The sequence below is a fragment of the Heptranchias perlo genome, chromosome 17, assembly GCF_035084215.1.
Source record: "Heptranchias perlo isolate sHepPer1 chromosome 17, sHepPer1.hap1, whole genome shotgun sequence".
NCBI classification, from domain to species: domain Eukaryota; kingdom Metazoa; phylum Chordata; class Chondrichthyes; order Hexanchiformes; family Hexanchidae; genus Heptranchias; species Heptranchias perlo.
The window spans coordinates 32087748-32110742 of NC_090341.1; the positions used below are offsets into that span (position 1 = coordinate 32087748).

Below are 22995 nucleotides of genomic sequence, written 5' to 3' on the forward strand. Positions count from 1 at the left end.
GACCTCCCGATTTCCCCCTCTTCATCCCCCACTTCAACCCCCGATGTCCCCCTCTTCACCCCCCCGATGTCTTCCCGATCTTCCCCTCTCCCCCGCTGATCATCCCCTCTCCCCACCCCCGATCTTCCACTCTCCCTCCCCCCCGATCTTCCACTCTCCCCCCCCCGATCTTCCACTCTCCCCCCCCCCGATCTTCCACTCTCCCCACCCCCCCGATCTTCCACTCTCCCCACCCCCCCCGATCTTCCACTCTCCCCACCCCCCCGATCTTCCACTCTCCCCACCCCCCCGATCTTCCACTCTCCCCCCACCCCGATCTTCCACTCTCCCCCCACCCCGATCTTCCACTCTCCCCCCACCCCGATCTTCCACTCTCCCCCCACCCCGATCTTCCATTCTCCCCCCACCCCGATCTTCCACTTTCCCCCCTTCGATCTTCCACTTTCCCCCCTTCGATCTTCCACTCTCCCCCCCCGATCTTCCACTCTCCCCCCCCCCGATCTTCCACTCTCCCCCCCACCCCGATCTTCCACTCTCCCCCCCCCCCCCGATCTTCCACTTTCCCCCCTTCGATCTTCCACTCTCCCCCACCCCCCGATCTTCAACTCTCCCCCCCCCCGATCTTCCACTCTCCACCCCCCCGATCTTCCACTCTCCCCCCCCCCCCCCGATCATTCCCTCTCCCCCCCCACGATCTTTCACACTCTCCCCCCACCCCCCTCCGCCCACCGGTCTTCCAGTCCAGCGCCAGATGACGTCTCGCTCTCTCTCTTTCTCGCCCGCCCCCCACCTCGTGTTGCAGCTCCTGACGCCTGTCAATCAGGCTAGTTGCCGGGCCCAAAACCTGGAGAGGACGTTAACTATCATCAATCAACATGCGATCGTGTCGGAAACGGTAAGTTTTGTTCATGCGGGTTTGCCACCCAAACCTTCACCCCCCTAGTTGCCAACCCGCCACCATTGCAAAATCGAGCCATTGTAATGAAGGGTTTTTCCCTGAAATATTAACCTGTCTTCTTTTTATCGGCAGCTTTCGGACTTGCTGTGTACTTCCAGCATTTTGAACTTTTATATCAAACTAATAACAGTGGATGGTAAACAAGTAAAATGTAGCTTGCTTAGTAATTGTGAATGAATTTATCAATCTTTTAAACAGAACATATGAAATGAAGATGTACCTATCCACGACGGTATTGGTAAGAGTGACCACTGCACAGTGTTTGGGGAGATGAAGTCCCATCTTCACTCCGAGGACACCGTCCATCGTGTTATGTGGCACTACCATCATGTTAAATGGAATACATTCAGAACAGATCCAGCAACTCAAAACTGGGCATCCATGAGGCGCTGTGGGCCATCAGCAGCAGAATTATATTCCACCACAATCTGTAGCCTCATGGCCGGAATATCCATCACTCTACTGTTAACATCAAGCCAGAGGATCAACCCTGGTTCAATGAGGAGTGTAGAAGTGCATACCAGGAGCAGCACCAGGGGTACATGAAAATGAGGTGCCAACCTGGTGAAGCACAACACAGGACTACATGCATGCTAAACAGCAGAAGCAGCATGCTATAGACAGAACTAAGCGATCCCACAACCAACTGATCAGTTCAAAACTCTGCAGTCCTGCCACATCCAGTCGTGAATGGTGGTGGACAATTAAACAACTAACGGGAGGAGGCTCCGTGAACATCCCCATCCTCAATGGTGGCAGAGCCCTGCACGTGACTGCAGAAGACAGGGCTGAAGGTGTTTGCAACCATCTTCAGCCAGAAGTGCCAAGTGTATGATGCATCTCGGCCTCCTCCCGAGATCCCCACCATCACAGAAGCCAGTCTTCAGCCAATTTGATAACTCCACGTGATATCAAGAAACAGCTGAGTGCACTGGTTACAGCAAAGGCTATGGGCCCCGACAACATCCCGGCTGTAGTGCTGAAGTCTTGTGCTCCAGAACTAGTTGTGCCGCTAGCCAAGCTGTTCCAGTACAGCTACAACACCAGCATCTACCCGACAATGTGGAAAATTGCCCAGGTATGTCCTCCACAAAAAGCAGGACAAATCCAATCCGGCCAATTAACGCCCCATCAGTCTACTCTCAATCATCAGCAAAGTGATGGAAGGTGTCATCGACAGTGCTATCAAGCGGCACTTACTCACCAATAACCTGCTCACCGATGCTTAGTTTGGGTTCCGCCAGTATCACTCGGCTCCAGACCTCATCACAGCCTTGGTCCAAACATGGACAATAGAGCTGAATTCCAGAGGTGAGGTGAGAGTGACTGCCCTCAATATCAAGGCAGCATTTGACCGAATGTGGCATCAAGGAGCCCTAGTAAAATTGAAGTCAATGGGAATCAGGGGGAAAACTCTCCAGTGGCTGGAGTCATACCGAGCACAAAGGAAGATGGTAGAGGCTGTTGGAGGCCAATCATCTCAGTCCCAGGACATCGCTGCAGGAGTTCCTCAAGGCAGTGTCCTAGGCCCAACCATCTTCAGCTGCTTCATCAATGACTTTCCCTCCATCATAAGGTCAGAAGTAGGGATGTTCGCTGATGATTGCACAGTGTTCAATGGACAACATCCAGGCTTGGGCTGATAAGTGGCAAGTAACATTTGCACCAGACAAGTGCCAGGCAATGACCATCTCCAACAAGAGAGAGTCTAACCACCTCCCTATGACATTCAACGGCATTACTATCGCAGAATCCCCCACCATCAACATCCTGGAGGTCACCATTGACCAGAAACTTAACTGGACCAGCCGCATAAATACTGTGGCTACAAGAGCAGGTCAGAGGCTGGGTATTCTGTGGCAAGTGACTCACCTCCTGACTTCCCAAAGCCTTTCCACCATCTACAAGGCACAAGTCAGGAGTGTGATGGAATACTTTCCACTTGGCTGGATGAGTGCAGCTCCAACAACACTCAAGAAGCTCAACACCATCCAGGACAAAGCAGCCCGCTTGATTGGCACCCCATCCGCTAGCTTAAACATCCACTCCCTCCACCACTGGTACACAAGATGAACTGCAGCAAATCACCAAGGCTTCTTGGAAAGCACCTCTCAAACCTGCGACCTCTGCCACCTAGAAGGACAGGGGCAGCAGGCTCATGGGAACACTACCATCTGCACGTTCCCCTCCAAGTCACACACCATCCTGACTTGGAAATGTATCGCCGTTCCTTCATCGTCGCTGGGTCAAAATCCTGGAACTCCCTACCTAACAGCACAGTGGGCGAACCTTCACCACACGGACTGTAGGGGCTCACCACCACCTTCTCAAGGGCAATTAGGAATGGGCAATAAATTGTGGCCTTGCCAGCGATGCCCTCATCCCAATAATGAATTTTTTAAAAATGAAGGGGAGTAACTGTTTTAAGAAAAGTTCACTGAGGAAAGACTTCCTCTATCTGCTGTTGGTTGTGAAATCATAAATGCAGGTCTAAAAAACTCACATTTTCACTACAAATATTAAACAGAGGAAATCTTCTCCACAGGAGTTAATTTGGGTGATTGGTTGTGCACTACTTTTGGCTCCAACGAGTCCCACCTCCCTTCCATTCGTAACCTAAATTCCCACGGAGTTTCCCAAAGCTGCTTCACCATCACCTAGCCACACCTTTTCCACGAAGGATCTGTGGCTGGTGAAACAAGAATGGAGTGAACTCAGGGATACCAAAGACACTGGCCTCCCAGCTAGCTTTAGGTCTAACACCATTTTCCCCCAAAACTTTGAATGATCCCTGATTCATGGCTACCATGGAGTAGGTTCTTCTGTAGTTTGCAGAATGAGCTTCTCTGGATCACATGTATTTTGCTCATTTTATCAGTTTTCCATTATCTTTTATAAGAAAGCGGGGAATGTGAAAAGACCACTTGGCCTATCCATCCCATTCACAATCTATATGCAGTATGCACTGCTGTGGGAAAGAAAGCAAACTTTGTGACAATGGATTTCTCTTGATGTGGACTCATTCGGCTAGATCTTGACTTTGTGCCATGGTATAAAATGGATGATAACGAGTCGGCAGCCCATTTTACATCTCTCCCGATTTTTATTTCCATTGAAGTCAATCGGGAGAGATTTAAAACAGACTACCAATTCGCTATCACCCGTTTTACCCGCTATCACCCGTTCACACAAAGTCAAGATCTACCCCATTGTTACTATGTAGGCAAATCACCAGCTAATTTAGCTCACAGCAAGGCCCTACAAATCAGTACATAAGTGAATGACCCGATAATCTGTTTTTGGTGGTGTTGGTTGAGGGTGGAATGTTGGCCAGGACATCAGAACTTCCCTGCTCTACTTTGAATAGTGCCATCAGATCTTTTACATGTAAAGTGTTTCTTATATCTCTTTGCAATCTGAAGCAGGCTTTGATAGCAATTCTAAACAGAAGCATAGAGTGCAAGAGCAAAGAAGTTATGACAAATTTGTAAAAGAGAATGGTTAAAGAAAGAAATTACATTGATATAATGCCCTTTACGACCTCCTGTCAACCTTCTAAACTCAATGGAATATAAGCCAAATTTATGCAACCTAGCCTCACAATTGAACCCTTGAAGCCCTGGTGACATTCTGGTGAATCTGCGCTGTACCCCCTCCAATGCCAATATGTCCTTCTTGTGGTGGAGTGGCCAAAACTGAACACAGGTACTCCCATGTACCATTCTGAATCATTGCCCTACCAGTATGTCAATTTGGAGCATGTCAGTGAGGTACAGTGGATCAAGGTTTGTTACCGCTATGCTATCATTAAATGTTTTAGTAGTGCATAAATCATGCAGCATACTTTTATTACTCTCCCCCTCCCCAATTAGTGACAGAAGAGTCCTGAGACAGCCTGCTATAGAGGGATGGATGCATGATTAGTGTAGTTTTATATTCTTTCTGACAACACACCAATCTCATAGTATTTTGGTTAGTTGATTTATTTTTCTTTAAACTTCCAATGTTATTTAAGTTTATTTCTTACCCAACGCTTTGTTAGTGTACTAAAAATTCATTCAGCAATATTTGTTTACTAGCAAGTTAAGTTTGTCTTTCTCTCTCACCTCCAAGTAAAGGAATATGTAGGCAAAACTACAAGCCAAAATTCACAGATGACAGCTGTACAGTACTACAGAGCCATTTTAGGCATCCAGGTCAATGATCTGCTTTCAAGGGACTGTAACCACAGCAACGGTAAATAGTGGCATCCATTATAACCATCCCTATAGAGCACCAAGTAAGCTTGGGGCCTTTGTGAGCCTCTTTCACATTCAACAGGAAAGTGGAGGACAGATGGTTTGGGTATGCTGATTGTAAATTTAATTTTTCTTGGTGATTTGTTAATTAAAGGTATGGTCTGCCATCCAAACATTTCTGTCTTTGTTGCCAGAGATTATTAGGTAAAGGAGAGAAAAGTTTACGCTTACCCTGATAGGTTCTGTTAAATTCATGGCAGCATTGTATGAGCTTAATTTGGATGAACTGGCCTCTTATTTAGATATCTTATTACAACTAGCTATGTTAAGCTTCAGGAAGAGAGGGGCTCGAGTTGACAGACACTGGAGATGTACTAAGGGAATTACATGGCTCTTCTGCAATGTCTATTATGCATTCTTGGGATTAGGACTGCAGTATCCATAGCCTAGATTAGCATTAGTCAAGGGGAGAATACCTAGCCCTTGTATACTATTTTGAAGAGACAGTGAAGATTTCCTTGTGCGCTTTAATGTTTGGGCAGTATTGTATTAGTGTGAAATTTGGAAGTTGATTAGAAAATCAGGTTGGGGCAGAATTACCACTTGATCTCAATTTGAAGGCAACCTTAATGTCCAATGGCAATTATTATTAAAAAGCAATTATTTAGCCTGGACTGTGAGCCAGAACTGAAGTATAGGAATATAAAATTAACAAACCTCAAGGAAGACATAAGATTAGAAAGATATTTTTCCTATAAAGTTTTAGATACAGGGAATAGACTCCCAGATAAAGCACTTTTAAAAAGCTGCAAGAGTATCTGCTAATGAACAGGATTAACGGTTATACGGATAATGCAGAAATAATGAAATGTTATGTGGAACATTGTCGTTCCTGGAAATCCAGTAACCATTGAAATGTCAAAGGCAACTGGCTGTGGATATATGATGTAGGATGTAAAGGTGGAGATGAACTCTTCAGAATAGTCCTCAGGAGTTTAAATGGGTTGGAAAAGATCCCATGATAAGACATATTGGGGTAGAAATTGAACATCATTGCACCCATTTTACGCGTTGAAAATGGCTGCAATGAGGACCAACGTTGGGGACCAACACCCTGCACCCGAAGGATGCCTGAAAGACGTCCAACCCAATATTGAGCCGGGAAATCTCTCAGGCTTCCAGGTTGGCTAGCTAAAATAGACATTGGGCCCTTTGCATAGGTTGGTAAGAGGCCTAATGTCTGTTTTAGGACCCCTCAGGGACATTAGCTGCCCTGAGTGGAACAGTCATTGGCCCTGCTCCACTCAGGTTTTCCAGGTGAGGGTGCGGCCGAGCAAGCAGTCACCCCACCAAAAAGGTACTTTTTTTATTGGTTTGATGTGGAGTCCAGGAGAAGCAGGAGAGGGCAGTAGCTCATTTTAGAACCAATTGAGCATCAGAAATCTAAAAGATTGACAGGATTGTATAATGAACATGACCAAATGGAACTTTGATACATTTCAAAGCATCAAACCAAGAAGAGCAACCATTGGACACGCTGCCTCATCTGTGAAGCAAGCTGTTCAATTGTGTTCAAATAAGATAACTTACCCATTAGACTCTGTGTATTAAGAGGCTAGGCCATGGAGAATATCCTGATAACATTTTCCATTCACAAATTTCAATGGTGTAAATGGAGGTCATTTTAAATTACTGTTTAATATCTGCACACCATTATCAATTTTTTCAAAGCTGTAAGGCAGCTGAAGCTGCATATACCTTAAAGCACAGTAGACCTACAATGATCTCGATATGACTATTCAGTTTCCAGTGTTATAGCTGGTACCATTAAATAAGCCAAACATGGAAACATGAGATACAGTACATGATGGTACAACTCCTCCCACAGTCCCTTAGGAAAGGCTATATTTAGGTGTGTATGTATTTCTTACCTTTAAATATCCCTTCCACCAGTGGAAAATGAATGCCTCTTCATTTCTCTGTTGGGATTTCTGGAAGCTGACACACATTAGCATGCAGCATTGACTTGAGAAATTACTTTGAACATTGCTGCCTGACTGATGCCCAAGGGTGCTCTGAAAAATGCTGGTAGCATCCTCAGAAAGAGTGCATGTCAATCAGTAAAACTAATGGCACATCTAGAAACCCATGGATATCATTCTTTCTACAGTCTGAGCATACCACCAATACCCACATGAAAACACATCAGTGTATAATCTGCTACCAATGTAAATAACGTTGCAGAAATCAGAGGTCTTAAATGTCTTTTGTGATCTATGATTCTGCATCAGAATGTGTTTCCCTCACATAGGAAATGTTGCACTCTTTGTTTCTAAGCAGTAGTCATGTACCTTAGCGTCCAGCAGGCTAAGAAATTAGAGACGAATAATATTAAATGGATACTACAAATATATGTTTAAAACATGTGTGAGGTTTGAACTTTTATTTCAAATTGAACAAACGAAACTTAATGTCTTTAAAAATATTACTTTACAGGTTTTTGTTAGATCGGGGATCATGAAAAGAACAGGGGCATTCTTTTCGTTCCATTGGGAGAAGCATTAATTTGTCAATGAAAACAATTGGGAGCTTTATTATATTTAAAGTGGAGAGGTGAGGAATGCAAAGCCTATTGTAGGGAACACCTGTGTGGCTGGTGGGAAAGTGGTGGTGTGAAACGAAAAGCAGTGGCTTTGGTGAGAGTGTGATGTGGGGGGAGGGGGCTGGGAAGAACATGAGAGAACAGTTAGAAAGGTTAGACTAGAGAGGAAAGCAAAAATACAACAGAAGCACTCAACTAGCTGGAAAGCAAAACATAATGATAGAGAAAGAAGCAGCTTGTAGAAAGAGATGAAGTTTGGGGAGTGGGGGGGAGGGAAGAGAGAGGTGGCAGGACAAAAGAACCGCAGAGAAAACTAAAACTAAAGGGTGATTTTAATCCTGTCTGCCCAATGAAAACTAGGTGGGTGGGGAATTACAAAGCATCTGTTGGACTTACCCAGTGAGATTCCACTCTCTTCCCGCAGGTTCGGATTTTAAACTACGCTTTTGACGGGCAGCTGGCAGGAAGGACACCTGCCTCCCCCTATCGCGAGGCCATCCCAAACCCTCTTCCTGTGACTTACCCGAGTGCTGGGGACCAGTCCTTCAGTGTCCGGTGATGGCCACCTGCCTCCCAACATTGTGCCCCTGTATGCCGGCTAGCTGCCAGTTCCCCAGGCAGGTTAAAACCTCCCATGCCTCATGTTACCCGCCTGCACTACTCCCATCCTCAGTTAAAATCGTGACTTAAGAGCAGAGAAATAGTAAGACTAGATTTTTCTAAAGATCAGGGCCAGGATTTTGACCTGGAGCCAGGAAGGGGGTGGTGGGGGGTGGGGGGGGCGGGAGGTTCGAATTGCGGACGGGAAACTTGGATTTTGACGTCTTTTAATTAATTTTTTTTCGGTTTCCCGTCCAGCAGGCCGGCCTGATTGACAAGCTGGTCTCGGTCAGATGGGAGCAGAGCAAGGAAGAGGACATGAAAAGGTCAGTGTTCAGGTAAGTCTTAGATTGTATGGATGAGGGGGGGGATTCCTGGGTGGGCATGGGGGCATGGGGGCATGGGAGTGCATGAGGGTCACGGGGGAGGGTCAGTCATCGGATAGGGGGGGTAGGTCAATCACCGGGGAGTCAGTCATTGGGGTGGGGTGGGATCGGGGGTCATGGGGTGATGATCGGCTGTCAGTCACTGGAGGGTCAGTCATCGAGGGTGGGTCGGGATCGGGGGTCATTGCTGGAGACCGTGGTTGGTGGGGGGAGGTACATGATCGTTGAGGGGGGGTCGCGATTATTGGGGAGGTCGCTGCAGGTGGGCTTGTTGGACCTGGGGGAAGCACTCCTGCTCCTCCGGGCCCACAAGCTGCGCCAGAAAGGTGCTTACCTCCAGTTTCGGGCCTTCTTGCCTTCTCTCACGTGGCGTGAAGGAGAAGGCCCAGGAATCCCAGCCTTTCAAATTGGAGGCCCGCAACCTCCTTGAAAGGTTTTAGTGACCAACTCGCCTCCTGAGGGCAGGTTGGTCGCTCACCCCTCGTTCCGCCAGTGAAAACCGGAAATGGGCGGGTTGGAGGCGGGTCTGAAATTGTTGCAATTTTCAATGCCCCCTTGCCTGCAACCCACCTGTTTTTCCCAGTTAAAATCCTGCCCCAGAAGCCTGTATAAATGGAGGGCAATAATAAACTGGTGGAGGTAACAAAACAAAACTGTCTGTGAGGACAGCTGAAGATCTAATTTAAAAATAAGTCTTTGTTATAATTAAAAATAACAAATTGACACAGCGATGTTGTTTTAAGAAGCAGGGGCAGAGCTGACTGTTGATAGAATGACAGCAATTAGACTTTGTTTCTCTTTATAAATAATTGTTAGTATATTTTATATTGGCAACCTTTAAAAAAATCAGTGGGAGGCAACTTTTAAAATTAAAAAGGATGGTGAATCAATCCAAAGCCTGTAATTTTCAATAAAACTACAATAATTTTCCTCCTCACCATCAGAAGCTGCAGCTTACTATTACGAAAGTTGTTGGTTAGGTTTTAATAAATAAAGGCTTGCAACAATCTCCAGACATAGAGGGAAAACTTCATTTGTCAGCACTAGTCAAATTGAGACGGTGTGGGCTGCATAAGAAAACATTTCTCATACTGATATATTGTCACATGATTGCTATTATTCAATTGCATGAAAAGGTAACACAGTTTAATTCCCTTCATGTGCGCTTTACATTGAAACACTAAACAGAATGCTCAGTTTATCTCCTTTTATCAACATCTGTTTTTACATGCTTGTAAACTTATGGTTTTTAAAACAGGATCTACGATGTTGCTCTGGTCTTGGTGTTTCACCAGACTGGAAAACAGTAAGCAATTCTGACATTTTGTACAAACAGGAAGCAGTAAGTCAGTGGCTTACTCAACAAAACTACCCTTGCAACAGTTTAAAAATAATTTATTTGCAAAACTTTTAAATATTACAATATAAATTTCCTTTGACTGTTTATTTTTTTAATTCCCCCTTTCAAATTAAATTATGCTTTTTCAGGTATCAAGACCTATCAGGCTTTTACATTTTATGGCCCAGGTTGCACTCTTTAAAAGCTGAGGTGTCACTTGGACAATGTGCAGACAGCAATTAATCTGAGAAAACATAGTGCTGTTTCATTTCCAACTCCCTCCCACTTTAAACATTTTTTTTCTCTATACAATGCACCATTCTCTAGCCTGCTCATAATCCAGCACTACTGGGAGGTTGACTCTCCTCTGTGGGGTGCACCTATCCAAATTTGCCAGTTATCCCAGATAGCCCAACTGAAATTGGGAACTCACTGTTTGGTAAATCAAGAACAAAGATCCATATCCTATCATAAATCGTCATGATATAGCAGTATACCAACCATCTGAACCATTGCATTATCCTAAACAGTCCTGTTTTACATGTTTCAATCATAAAAATCAAGAGAATACACGTCTTAACTGACACTACAATGTATTAAAGAATGCTGCTTTATTAAATATATTAGGTTTTCCATAATATATTTGAAGGAACTTTTTTCAGTTAAAATACTTTTTTTAACCTTTGTGTTTTTTTAAAATAAAAAGAGACCTTTGCACTTTCGATTGATTTTTTTCCTGTTCCATTCTCTCACCTGTTTTCTTTAGTAAGCAAATTTTTGAAAAGACTCACAGTTAACCTGATCCTATCTCCTACTGACTCTATATCTGAAGGTCTGTAACAATATCTAATAATGTGAACCACAAGGAACAAATAGAAAATAATTTTCAGCAACCAATAATTGCAAATTCAAAGATTATGGGGGGGAAAAAAATTGGATAAGGCCTATTATCGGGTGGTGGTAGTGCGATCTGCTATTAACCTGCGCCCAATGGGCCCTACCCAGGCAGCGCGTGAATTTCGTGCTGCCTGCTAATTAGCATGATAGCTCAGTGCAGCCAGGGCTCCCCGCGCTGCTGAGAGGCTGCACAAAGAATGAGGAAGCCCGAAATGGGGTGTGCTCAGCGCACGTCATCGGCAGAGGTGCAGGTGCACATTTTAAATGGGACATGCGCAGTCCACTGGGAGGAGGGAAAGATGGCCAGAAAGATGGTAGGACCGGTGCGAGAGCGGGCCCCAGGCTTCTCCAATGATGCACTGGAGACCCTGGTGGTGGGGGTGGATGAAAGGAGGGCCAACATGTACCTGCAGGCTGGCAGAAGACCCTCGAGACTCCATCTCCGCAGGCATTGGGAGGCTGTGGCCCAGGAAGTGAAAGCCAGGAGCATTGCACCACGCACATGGGTGCAGTGCCGAAAGAAGTTCAATAATTTGACACAAGTGGTCAAGGTGAGTGAATGCAAGTGTCAAGTGGCACATTCTACCAACTGCAACACTGCTCCATGCATCACACTCCCCGTCACCCACCCACCCACCAACAAACACTGCCCGTCCATACGCAATGCTGCATCTCACCCGCACATAGTACCACACTTGCAGGCCACACAGCCACCACTCACAGGTCACACACACTGGCAGCTATTTTACCATGACAGGCACATCATCCAGACACCTTGCAGGATACTCACTGACACACTGTCCTCTGTCTTGCAGGAGATGGTGGCGCATAACAGCCGGCAGCAAGGAAGGCCTGAGGGAGGACAGATATGCCTACTCGTCCTCATCCCCTTGGAGGAGACTGTGCTTTGGATCATTGGGCGGGCCGTCGCTGCAGCCATGACCATATTCCGCGCTGCAGGTCCTGAAGAAGGGGTCTCTGCATATCTAATGCCCCTTCTCGTTTCCCACATCTTCCTCCTCTCATAACCTTTTCTAACTCATGTGCTGCAGATGCTGTCTGCACGCACGTCTTACTTGCTCCTCTCCCCACTCCACAACTCAACCTGTTTCCCTTTGTCATTGCAGATACCCAAGAACATGTGGCGGCACCGTCCGAGGAGGAGGAGGAGAAGGAGGGGGACACTGAAGGCACACCATCACTCGATCTGACACTTGCATCCACCAGTTCAGAGACTGACATTGCGCGTCCCTTTAAGGGCTAGGTTAGAGGAGGGATCTGCACGTGGTAAGACATTGGGCACAAGTGCCCAGGAGCCGGGGCAGAGGGAACGGATACCACAGGTGCCAACTCGCCGGAGGGCGAGGTCGCTCAACAGTTCTACTGCAAAGGAGTCAGAGGAGGACTTTGATGGGCCAGGCTACAGAAGACGGCTGATGGGTGTACACCGCCAAATGCTTGGGCACTGGAAAGCCTGCCAGAAAGCCTCCGCGCAATGACAAGGGCATGGAGGAGTCCAGTTCCAACTTGGCACAGGGTTTTGCGCAGAGCTTGGAGCCCATCCCTTCTGACATGGAACGGGTGGTCACCTCCATCAGCACACCTTGACACAACGTTTGATGGCCGAAGTCGCGGCTTCCATTGCAGCACAAACTGATGTGATCAAAGGTCTGCAAGCTACGGTTGTAGCTCAGACTGCTGCAATGGAAGCTCAGTCTGCTGCTATCGTGGCTCTGGGGACCACTGTGAAACAGGTCTTCCAGGGCATCACAGCACTCCAGCAATCTGTTCTCCAGCTGATCACCAGGATTGCTGAGGCGCCGCCCTGGGGGAGTGGCAGTGGCACCATGGCAGTCGGACCTGCTGTCCTCTCTCAGGACAACCGCATTTCTGCTCCCACCCCTGCCACTCCGCCAGTGCCCTTGTTGTTGCCTATCAGCCAGCCAGGCCAGACATGCTGTGATGGTGCAGTCTGAAGCCGGCCCTCTTGGCCCAGAGTTGCTCAAGGTCGTCCTCCACGGCCATCTGCACACTCCTCCACTGAGGGTCAGCAGTCTTCCACCACCCATGTTTCAGCCACTGGGGATGCACCTCATAGGAGCACTAGGATAGGTAAAGGCACATGGACAACAGTTCACTAAGGGAATGCTCAAGAGTGAATAGTTCTGTACTGTTTCCATAATTTTATTTGGTAATCGATAAATGCGACTTTGAATTTGCATTTGGAGGTGGTTTTTATTTGTGCAATGAGCTGAAGGGGAAACCAATGTGTAATTGGATGGAGGACGACTTGATGGTCATGTGGGAGTGGACAGGTGGGGAGTGTAGGACTGCTTGTGAGTTCGGGGATATATTTGACATTTTTGAAATAGGGCACGGATCAGGTGGGTTCGCAGAGCCCTTGGAGACAAGGCGTGTGTTCCCTGTTGCACCCTTGTGTCTTCCTCCACTTCCTCCTCTGGCTCCTCCCCCTCAGCCTCTTCCTCCTCCTCCTCAGCCTCTTCCTCCTTCTCCTCCACTTCTGGCTCAGGGTCTTCTCCGATCATTGGTGGCAAGGGCTGGTCCCTTATGATGGTGTGGTGGTGTAGCATGCAGCATTCCACCATGAATCTTGCCACCCGCTCAGCAGAGTATTGGAGGGCTCCTCCAGAACGGTCCAGGCAGTGGAAGCGTTGTTTCAGGAGGCCTATGGTGTGCTCCACAACATTGCATGTGGCAGCGTGGCTCTTATTGCAGGCCTGCTGTGCAGGGTTTCCTGACCGGAGACATGAACCATGGCATGAGGGGATAGCCCTTGTCACCCAGTAGCCAGCCTTTGACTTGCCGAGCCGGGTGAAAGATAGCTGGTATGTTGGACTGCCGCATAACGAAGATGTCATGACTGCTCCTAGGGTAGCGGGCATCGACCTCCATGATTCGATGCGTGTGGTTGCACACCAGCTGCACGTTCAGGGAGTGGAAGCCCTTTCGGTTGATGAAGACGGCCAAATTGATACGTGGGGCATGCAGGGCAATGCGCATGCAGTCAATGGCACCCTGCACCATGGGGAAGCCAGCAATGCGGGCAAACCTCCATGCTCACTCGTTCTGCTTGTCTCTGTCAAGAGGGAAGATGATGAACCTGTTCCTCATCTCGTACAGTGCGTCTGTGACCTTCCTTATGCAGCAGTTACTGCATACTGCGAGATGTTGCACATGTCGCTAGAAGAGGCCTGAAATGATCCTGAGCCGCAGAAGTTTAGCGACACAGTTATCTTTGCAGCCACAGGCAATGTTGTCCTTGCCCTGCTCTGAGGCTGCAGTTGTGGCCGCACCAGTTGACAGATCTCCGGCACGGCCTCCTTGGTGAACCTCAGCCATCGGATGCAATGCTCCTCACTCATTTTGAGGTAAGAGAAATGGTCCCGGATATGGCCTCCTGGTCAGTGTCCTGCGCCTTCTCCTCCTCCGTCTCCTCGCAGCTTGACCTGCTATGTGTGGCCTCTCTGCATGTTTCCAGTCGTGCTCAATGCCCAGCGGGAGCCCTAGCAGACCACCTATGGTTGCCTGGAATGTTGTTCAACCACGGTTATAACTTTCCGAACCGTAAGACAGTACCTGTCAAACCACTTTCAAATGTACTCTAGGAACTCTCAGTAAGTATAGGGAGCTTCAAAAAACTCTTCCTATTCCACCAGCAGCCAGAAGCAATAATCCAGCAACTAACCTGCAACACCTGCATGGTCCCTTTAAATAGCACTGGTGGGGGGGGTCCTCCAGGCACTGTAAGACATGTTCAGGTGTGCGTGGTTAAGACTGTGCTTTGAGTTGAACGTGAAGGTCCAAAATGTTGTCAATCACCTTAAATTAGCGTTGCGCACTGATTGTACGCATTTTCTCCCTAATTTACATGCTACCGACATTCAGTATTTACACATGCACTAATACATATATCAAGATGGCGTCCAGCACATGTGATGGTGGAATTGTACGTGTGCAGCCAAGATGCTACCTTGGCACTTCGAGAGGCCCCGTAGCACTGAAACACCGGGCACTACACGGCCCAATTTCTAGGCCTTACTGCTTTATAGTGATCAAAAAGGTAGGAAAAATTATTTCTGTTGCCACACAGGTAAGTGTCTCAAGTAAATATCTGTGTGGCCATAGACACTCGCACATAAGTACATTATATATATGTATTATATATATTTAAAACTGCCATCTCCAAAAGATTAGGTGATTTATGACAGTTTTATTGAAGAGGCATTGTTATCACTGAAAAGTGTTTTGCAAACCTTCATTTTTTAATATAAATTTGAGATAAGAAAGATATAATTAACATGCTCGATGAGGGCTCTGAACCATGGATTTGATCATAGCACAGGTTGGCCACCAACCAATGGTTCCTGAGAAGAGTCATAAGCCAAGGTTGCAGGAGATGGGAACGTACAAACATAGTTGGCCATGCAGCCCCTCAAGCCTGATCCGCCATTCAATTAGGTCATGGCTCATCTGTACCCAAACAGCTCGCTGTCCAGGGCAAAAGAGTGAAGTGGGTGATAAATGAAGTTTGCTGTAATATAAAAACCAGGAACGTGGGCACAGACCTACATGATGTGTTGCTGATGCTCATACAACAGTTGCAAAATAACGGAGTGGAAGCCAGGTCTTGGCTGAACCCTGCAATCTGTGTAAACCCCAGAGCCCTATCCTGCAGCTTCCAATTGTCCATCGGGAAAGTGATGAAAGCATTTGTTTCAGCATCAATCACCTGCTTGATGCCAGCATGAACTGCAGACTGACTGATGTTGCTAATATCCCTGTGGTAGCCTCGAAGGAGCCAGAGGCCAAGAAATTCAAGGCTGCAGTGACCTTGACTACCACAGGCAATGCAATGCGAGTTGTGGCAATTGGTTGCAGGTCTTGTTGCAGAGGTGACACTGTTGGGAGGGTGAGGATTCCTGTGAGCATGCCTCCTTCTATTTGTTCTCCCTCCAGCTGAAGCTCTGTTTGCTCCTTCCTTTTGCTCCTGTTCTTCCTTCTTCTCCTCCTCTTGGAATTCCCAGAAGGAACCCCAGGAAGAAATAAACGTGATGCCAAAGGCTGCTTAAAAGAAAAGTTCCACAGTAACTACAAGACCGTTGAAATCATCTGATTTGCAAAAGACTACTATCTAACTCAAGCAAAACTTTCGACAGCTTTATCTAACAGCAGCTGAGGATCCATTTAAATATTGCCAGAAATAGCCACCTTATACTGCCTGTAGGTTTACACAGAATTTCACAGCACCGAAACAAGGCATTCGGCCCAACTGGTCTACACTGCTCTTTATGCTGCACATGAGCCTCCACCCACCTTACTTCATCTCACCCTATCAATATATCCTTCTATTTCTTTCTCCTTCATGTACTTATCTAGCTTCTCCTTAAATGCATCTATGCTATTTGCCTCAACCACTCCATGAGTTCCACATTCTCAGCGCTCTCTGAGTAAAGAAATTTCTCCTGAATTCCTTATTGGATTTATTAGCAGCTATCTTATATTTATGGCCCCTACTTTTGGACTCCCCCACAAGTGGAAACATCTCTATGTCTACCCTATCGAGCCCTTTCATAATTTTAAAGACCTCTATCAGGTGACCCCTCAGTGTTCTCTTTTCTAGAGAAAAAAAGCCTCAGCCTGAACGGTCTTTCCTGGTAGTTGTACACTTTCAGTTCTGGTATTATCCTTGTAAATCTTCTTCGCACTTTCTCCAGTGCTTCTATATCCTTTTTGTAATACGTAGACCAGAACTGTGCACAGTACTCCAAGTGCGGTCTAACCAAGGTTCTACATAAGTTTGAAATAACTTCTCTGCCTTTACATTCTATTCCTTTAGAAATTAACCCGACTGCTTTGTTTGCACTTTTTATGGCTTTGTTAATGTGCATCACTACTTTTACTGATTTGTGAATCTGTACCCCTAGGTACCTTTGCGCCTCTATCCCATTTAGACTTTCATTTTCCAAGGAAAAGATGGCCTCCTACCAAAATGCATCACTCCACACTCATCTATATTGAAATTGGTTTACCATTTACACGCCCATTCTGCGAGTTTGTTAAGGTCTTCTTGTATTTCGTGGGTGGGAGAAGGAACTCGTGGTAGCAACATGTGCAGAGATCAAAATGGAGCTGGGGATCCAAACGATGCCACCTGACCTTGATTTACATTTGGGAGCTCTGTCTGCCTAGATCAAGGACTATTCAAAATCCGAACAGACGAAAACTAAGTCAGCACTTCAACCATTTGTGCTATTTTGGTCCCGCTATTGCCTCATTTTGAAGCACAATTGTAGTGGCACGAAAATAACCCCCTCTGGCTCATAGATGCATTTAAGTATTACCACTGATCCAAGCCGACACTTAATGAAGCAGGACAGCACCCAATCCCCTGTTCGATGGCTGGCAATATGGACATACAATTACACAAGGTGGGTTTGGCACTGTAGGGTATGGTCCCCAAAGAACTGCAGTATATCATTCCTAGCAGTGAGTGGTGATCAGGATCAATGCTCCACACTGCAGGATCTAGGAACAAATGCAATACGCACACTTTAAGGAATCTGGCAAGATAGGACTGCCCAATAGTACCATATAATAGATGCTGCATACCACAAAACGTTACCCGTACACCTGTTCCACATTGACTCATGTCAAGTCCTCATACAGGCACGTTGTTTTCTCATTGCATCTTACGCATTCCCATACCTCAGTAAGGCACACCTTCAAGATGCAACATATAATTGAAAGCCTTGTCATATCTTTCAAAGAAATGACACTTCAAATCATTGTAAAGCAACTTAGTCTTACAATGCATAGTCATTTATCGGCACAAAAGTTGGCGTCCAAGTCATTCATATGTCTTTCACTGTGCTCCTTCAACTTCTAACAAGACTACTTTTTTGCTTGATGGCACATCAGTGGTACAATCCTGTACTGCAAAAAGGCCTCCCTGGTGAAACGTGGGTGGCAAATGTACATCTCCTCTGACAGACCAAGTAGCTCTGGTGGGATCTGTGAACCTACATATTTGTTAACAGTGGGCTTGTTCAACTTGCGTCAAGCATACATAGACTTTTCTCTAATCATTGCTCTGCAACTGTTCTTCATCCTTAGGTGCGATTTTCCAGTATGTGATAGCAGCACATGAGGTACTGTGCCACTGGCACAGAAAATTAAGGCTATTATATAAAACATGGTGACCAAAGTGATTTAACTGAAACTTTTGCTTCGAGCTGGAGATTTCTCAAGAACAAGAATTGTATTTAAGCAATGGTGAAAAGGAAAAATATCATCCAATTTTCTATTAGAAAGGCTTGCTATATGGTAAAATTATACATTTTGCTTGCAGGCAGGTTTTAAGCTTTCCTACCTGTTTGTTAATATTTCAGACTGACCCAGAAAATATATTTGTTGGAAATAAAGAAATGCATTGTTTTTGAGCAAAATCTAGATCTTATTTTATGTCACTCTTTTTGCCATCTTCGGAGAGTTTGCAAAGGACGTTGGGGATTTCTTTTAATAAGTAGATCTTCATAAACCTCGAGTAAATGAAATTAAAAATGATTAAAACTGCATAGAAGGAGGGTTTTCTATTTGTTTTGACACTCTCTCCAATTCCAATAAACTAATTACAGTAACAAGAGTTTCTGTTCAACCACTGGTTAACACTACATTCCCAGATATTGTGTATATAAAGTTACTCTCCGGTTGGTATGCAACAAGGGTAGGCTTAAGTTTGGTGTAACTCTAAAAGCGTAACACAGTTTAGTTGTCTATGCATAATTATTGATAAATCAGGGAGTGAATGAGGCTGTATCTGCCCTTTGCTACGATCTCTTTTAGTGGGACCATGGCACAGGTGATGAAAGATTGACCATATTTTCCTAGTACAGATTTGGAATCAAATACCTTCAAAATCCTTTAGAAGGACTCCTCTAGGAGGAGAGGATCCTTTTAGCAACAGTTTACCATTCAACATTGGCTATTTCCAATTTTGCTTACCTATCAAAATATAATCAACAAAGTTTGACTGTCTTCTCCTCGGAAAACCATTTTCTTGAGCATGATGATTGGCTTGGAAACAGAAAAAAACAGACCACCATTTTGCTTTGCAATCAATAATGGTTTCAACCAGCTATTTTGTAAGGGAATTCATCCTTGAGGTACCACTAGACGGGAATTTTATTTTTTTTTCCAAATTAATACTTGTGTGGTGAGTACGAGGAGTTTGATTCTTGGGAGAGTTTTTGTGCTAATGGGAGTTCAGGCTGACACTGTGTCCTCTGAAACACACCATAGAAATGGAGGTGAGTTGCAGCCAGCACCCATTTGGACCTTTAAACCAGTGATTGACACATAAAGAAATGGTGAGTTTTTGTAGCAGGGCAATCAGTTCTCTCAAACAAACCTTTGGCTGGGAGTTCTTTGTGTTTAGTCTAAGATTTCTTGGTTCACACTCAGAATTCTTCTGCTCACACATATTTACCAACATTTTGGACCCCCTCAAACTGACAACATCAGGATGGAGGGCATCTATTCCACAATACATCTGAGGAGGAGGCACATCACCATCCGCGGCAGGCACAGCATGCAGTTTTGGGAGTTGCAGCTCCACAAAACAGAGGTGTGCCACAAGGACCTGCAGAAGAGCAGAGAGGGGATCAACAGAGGGGCCAAGGTCGCATGAGCCACTACCCACTTGAGAGGATCTACAGACAGAGGCTGAGCTTCCTGGTCCTTTCTGAGGAGCACTGCCTGTGAAGGCTTAGATGAGTCGCCAGGTGGTCACAGACATCTGCAGGCTCCTTCAAGCAGAGCTGCACCCGACTCGGCCTGGTGGCCATGCATTGTCCGTCACAGTTAAAGTCACCACTGCCCTCAATTTTTTGCCTCCAGATCTTTCCAGGGCGCCACCGGTGACATCACCAGGATCTCTCCGACATCTGCACATAAGTGTATATGACAGGTCACGGATGGCTTGTTTGCCAGGGCATCTGACTATGTCAACTTCCCCTGTGACGACATCAGCCAGACTGAGAAGGCAGTGGGTTTCCACTCTCTGGCTGGCTTCCCATGGGTACAGAGCACAATTGATTGCACACACGTAACAATCTGAGGACCTGCACATCAGCCAGGACTTTTGGTTGTTCATCAACCAAAAGGGATATCATTCCATCAATGTGCACCTGGTTTGTGACCACCGAAGGTGGTTTCTGCAGGTGTGTGCCAAATTCCCTGGTAGCTGCCATGATTCCTTCAATTTGGTCGAGTCCAATATCCCTGCCCTCTTCCACTTAAGGGATGGCTCCTTGGAGACAAGGGATACCCCCTGCAGACGTGACTCATGACACCACTGAGAAACCCCACCAGTGAGGCACAGCAGCGGTACAACGACAGTCACTTCACCACCAGGTCTGTCATTGAACAAGCCATTGGAATGCCCAAGACACGCTTCAGGTGCCTGGATCGGTCTGGGGGATCCCTTCAGCACTCACCAATGAGGTTGTGTAGAATAATAGTGGTGTGTTGTATCCTGCACAACATCGCTCAACAGAGTTACAAGTGAATGATGTCCCTTGAGCCCCTGAAGCATCCACACCTACCATCAACCTTGAAGAAGACAAGGATGAGGAGGAGGATGATGGGCAACCCATCGGCAGAGCAGCGACTCACCTGGCTGCTTGTGATGCCAGGGAGTCACTCATATTTGATAGATTCTCATAAGGAGATCTGCAAAGTGAAGATAGTAAAGTACTCAGACCACCTGGAATGACCACCACCAACATTAGCGCCCCCCCCCCCGCCCCCGCAGTTTGCACAAAACAGTCCTACAACCACACATTCACCCATTTTAATCGCGCCCAATGGGTTGCATCAAGTCTTGCCGTTCAGAATGAGGGACATGCAAGGGTGCTTTCACAAATGGGACTCAAGAATGGACAAGACGTGGCAGTGGTGGTGACAAGTATGACATTTATCGTGAATGTAACAAAAAAAAAGAGAAATGAAAAACATGACATTTAGTCAGACACCCTTGTGCATACCCTTGGTGATCACAGAACCTTTGCATTCCTCTTCCTACTACTTCTATGGAGTGCATCCCTTGTGGCTTCAGCAAAGGTAGTGGCAGGTTGCTCAGGTCCCAACCCTGACTGCTGAGATGTTTTCGGCCTACGCCCTCTGGGTTTTGGAGCCTGTGTGGACCCCACCAAAGATTGCTCCACCTGCACCTGTGCAGGGGCAGACTCGGCCATCTGGAGAGGAGGCAGAATTGCGGGTACTGGTTGAGGGGGTGGCAATGGGATGAGACGTAGGAGCGCTTTGAGTGGAGTTCCTACTTCCATATCCCCTTTCGCCATCATCCCTCTCCAAGACCACAGCCACATCATTCTGTTCTTCTACAAGGGAAGAAAGAACAGACATGTGATGGTGACGGGGTCACCCAACGGATGCATTGCTTTGGGTGAGGCTGCCCATGAAAGAGATGCATCAGAGGGTGACAATCAGACAGATTCATGACATTGCATTGGGATTGTGGTGAGTGGGAGTGGTGGGTTCCCTAATGGAGAGGTGAGGAGTAATGTGATGGAGTAGGCTTGGCAAGACAGAGTGAGAGGGGGGATAATGTACACCACAGGATGTAGCAAATCAGTAACTGTACTCACTTTTCCTGACTTGGTTAGGTCATTAGAGCGCTTCCTGCACGGCACCCATGACCTTGCCATGGTGATCCTGTTGCTCAGCTCCTCTGCCACCTCAAGCCAGGCCTTCTTGGTGGCAGAGGCAGGGCGTTTCCTCTGATCACCCGGGTACAGTATGTCCCTCCTGTTCCTCACACCGGCCAGTAGCAACTCAAGTGAAGAGTCAGTAAACCGGGGTGCTGGCTTCGTCCTTTGTTGCTCCATGTCTTTAAATTCCTCCTTTCCCCCTCAAAATCCATGGTTGCAATATCCCTTTAAATACTCCAGCTCCCAGCACATCATTCGGGTATGCAGAATGTCCACTGTGCAGCTTGGAGATGCGAAACCCGGAAGTCATAATGAGGGCCTTCAATTGAATCGCAATTGCTCGAGACAAAGCATAAAAATATTTCCCCTGTTTCTCACCCGCATATTGACCCCTTCCTGAGATCCCACCAGTATGATTAGGAACCTACAATTGGAGATGCTTTTCAATTTTTAATATCATTTCTACTTATGTCATAAAAATTCAAAGAAACAGAAAATACAGGGCAGGTCACAGTAAGGATAATTTTAAAATAAAATACACTCAAAACATTGCAATAAAACAGCAGAAGGATGCCTTTCTTTCCTGCTGTGCCTGAAAATCTGGTCGCAATGCGAAAAGATCCTCCGGACAAACACAATTGGAGGATACTCGCATTTGAGAGCTGGAGGCGCGGAGATTCCTTCAGGCAGAGGGTTTGATGGATGGCTATAAAAGATCGATGAGACATGGGCGATTGTAGTTACATGCATAACTCACTTACACCCAAAATTCTGCTATCTTTTAAGCCATGTAATTGGTTTGTTACCAGATTACGGGCATCTCTGGGTTTAAATGAGGAGGAAACTCTGGCCCTATCTACATTTTTTTAAGTTGGACACAAAGGGATGTGTGTGGAATGTGATACATGGGCCACAATCTATCCTCAGTGTGTTCAGCACAGTTGTATTAAATGTCTGAAAATTGAGTCTCTGGAGCAAAGAACCTCTGTGCTTGAGCGGCATCAGAAAGGATGAGGAGTTTCTGGGTCATATTCTACAGAATGTGGCCACTTAAGAGGCAATTCAGTACAGCGGGATAATTTAGAAAGAGAGAAGTTGGTGAACATCTACAGGGACAGCAGATGGAGTCAGGACTTACGGGGAACTCCTGCGTTACTGTAAATGTCTAATAGTTAGTTAACTTTGGGCAAGTGTGAGATGAACAGTGGCAGCAACTCAGAGGAGTGT

At 46.3% G+C, this 22995-nt stretch overlaps 1 long non-coding RNA gene across 7 annotated transcripts in view; it reads left to right on the top strand.

Annotated features, from left to right (window-relative positions):
• LOC137334234 (uncharacterized) overlaps positions 1-22995 on the top strand; it is a 168853-nt gene that overhangs the window by 125049 nt on the left and 20809 nt on the right. For 2 of the 7 annotated variants that reach the window (XR_010966103.1, XR_010966108.1), the window contains exons 4-7: positions 1157-5194; positions 7693-7809; positions 8657-8736; positions 18155-18430. This is a non-coding gene — a long non-coding RNA (uncharacterized lncRNA). Of the gene's footprint in view, positions 1-1156; positions 5195-7692; positions 7810-8656; positions 8737-18154; positions 18431-22995 lie in introns of those variants that run through there. The other 5 variants (XR_010966104.1, XR_010966105.1, XR_010966109.1 and 2 more) reach the window with 4 other exon arrangements.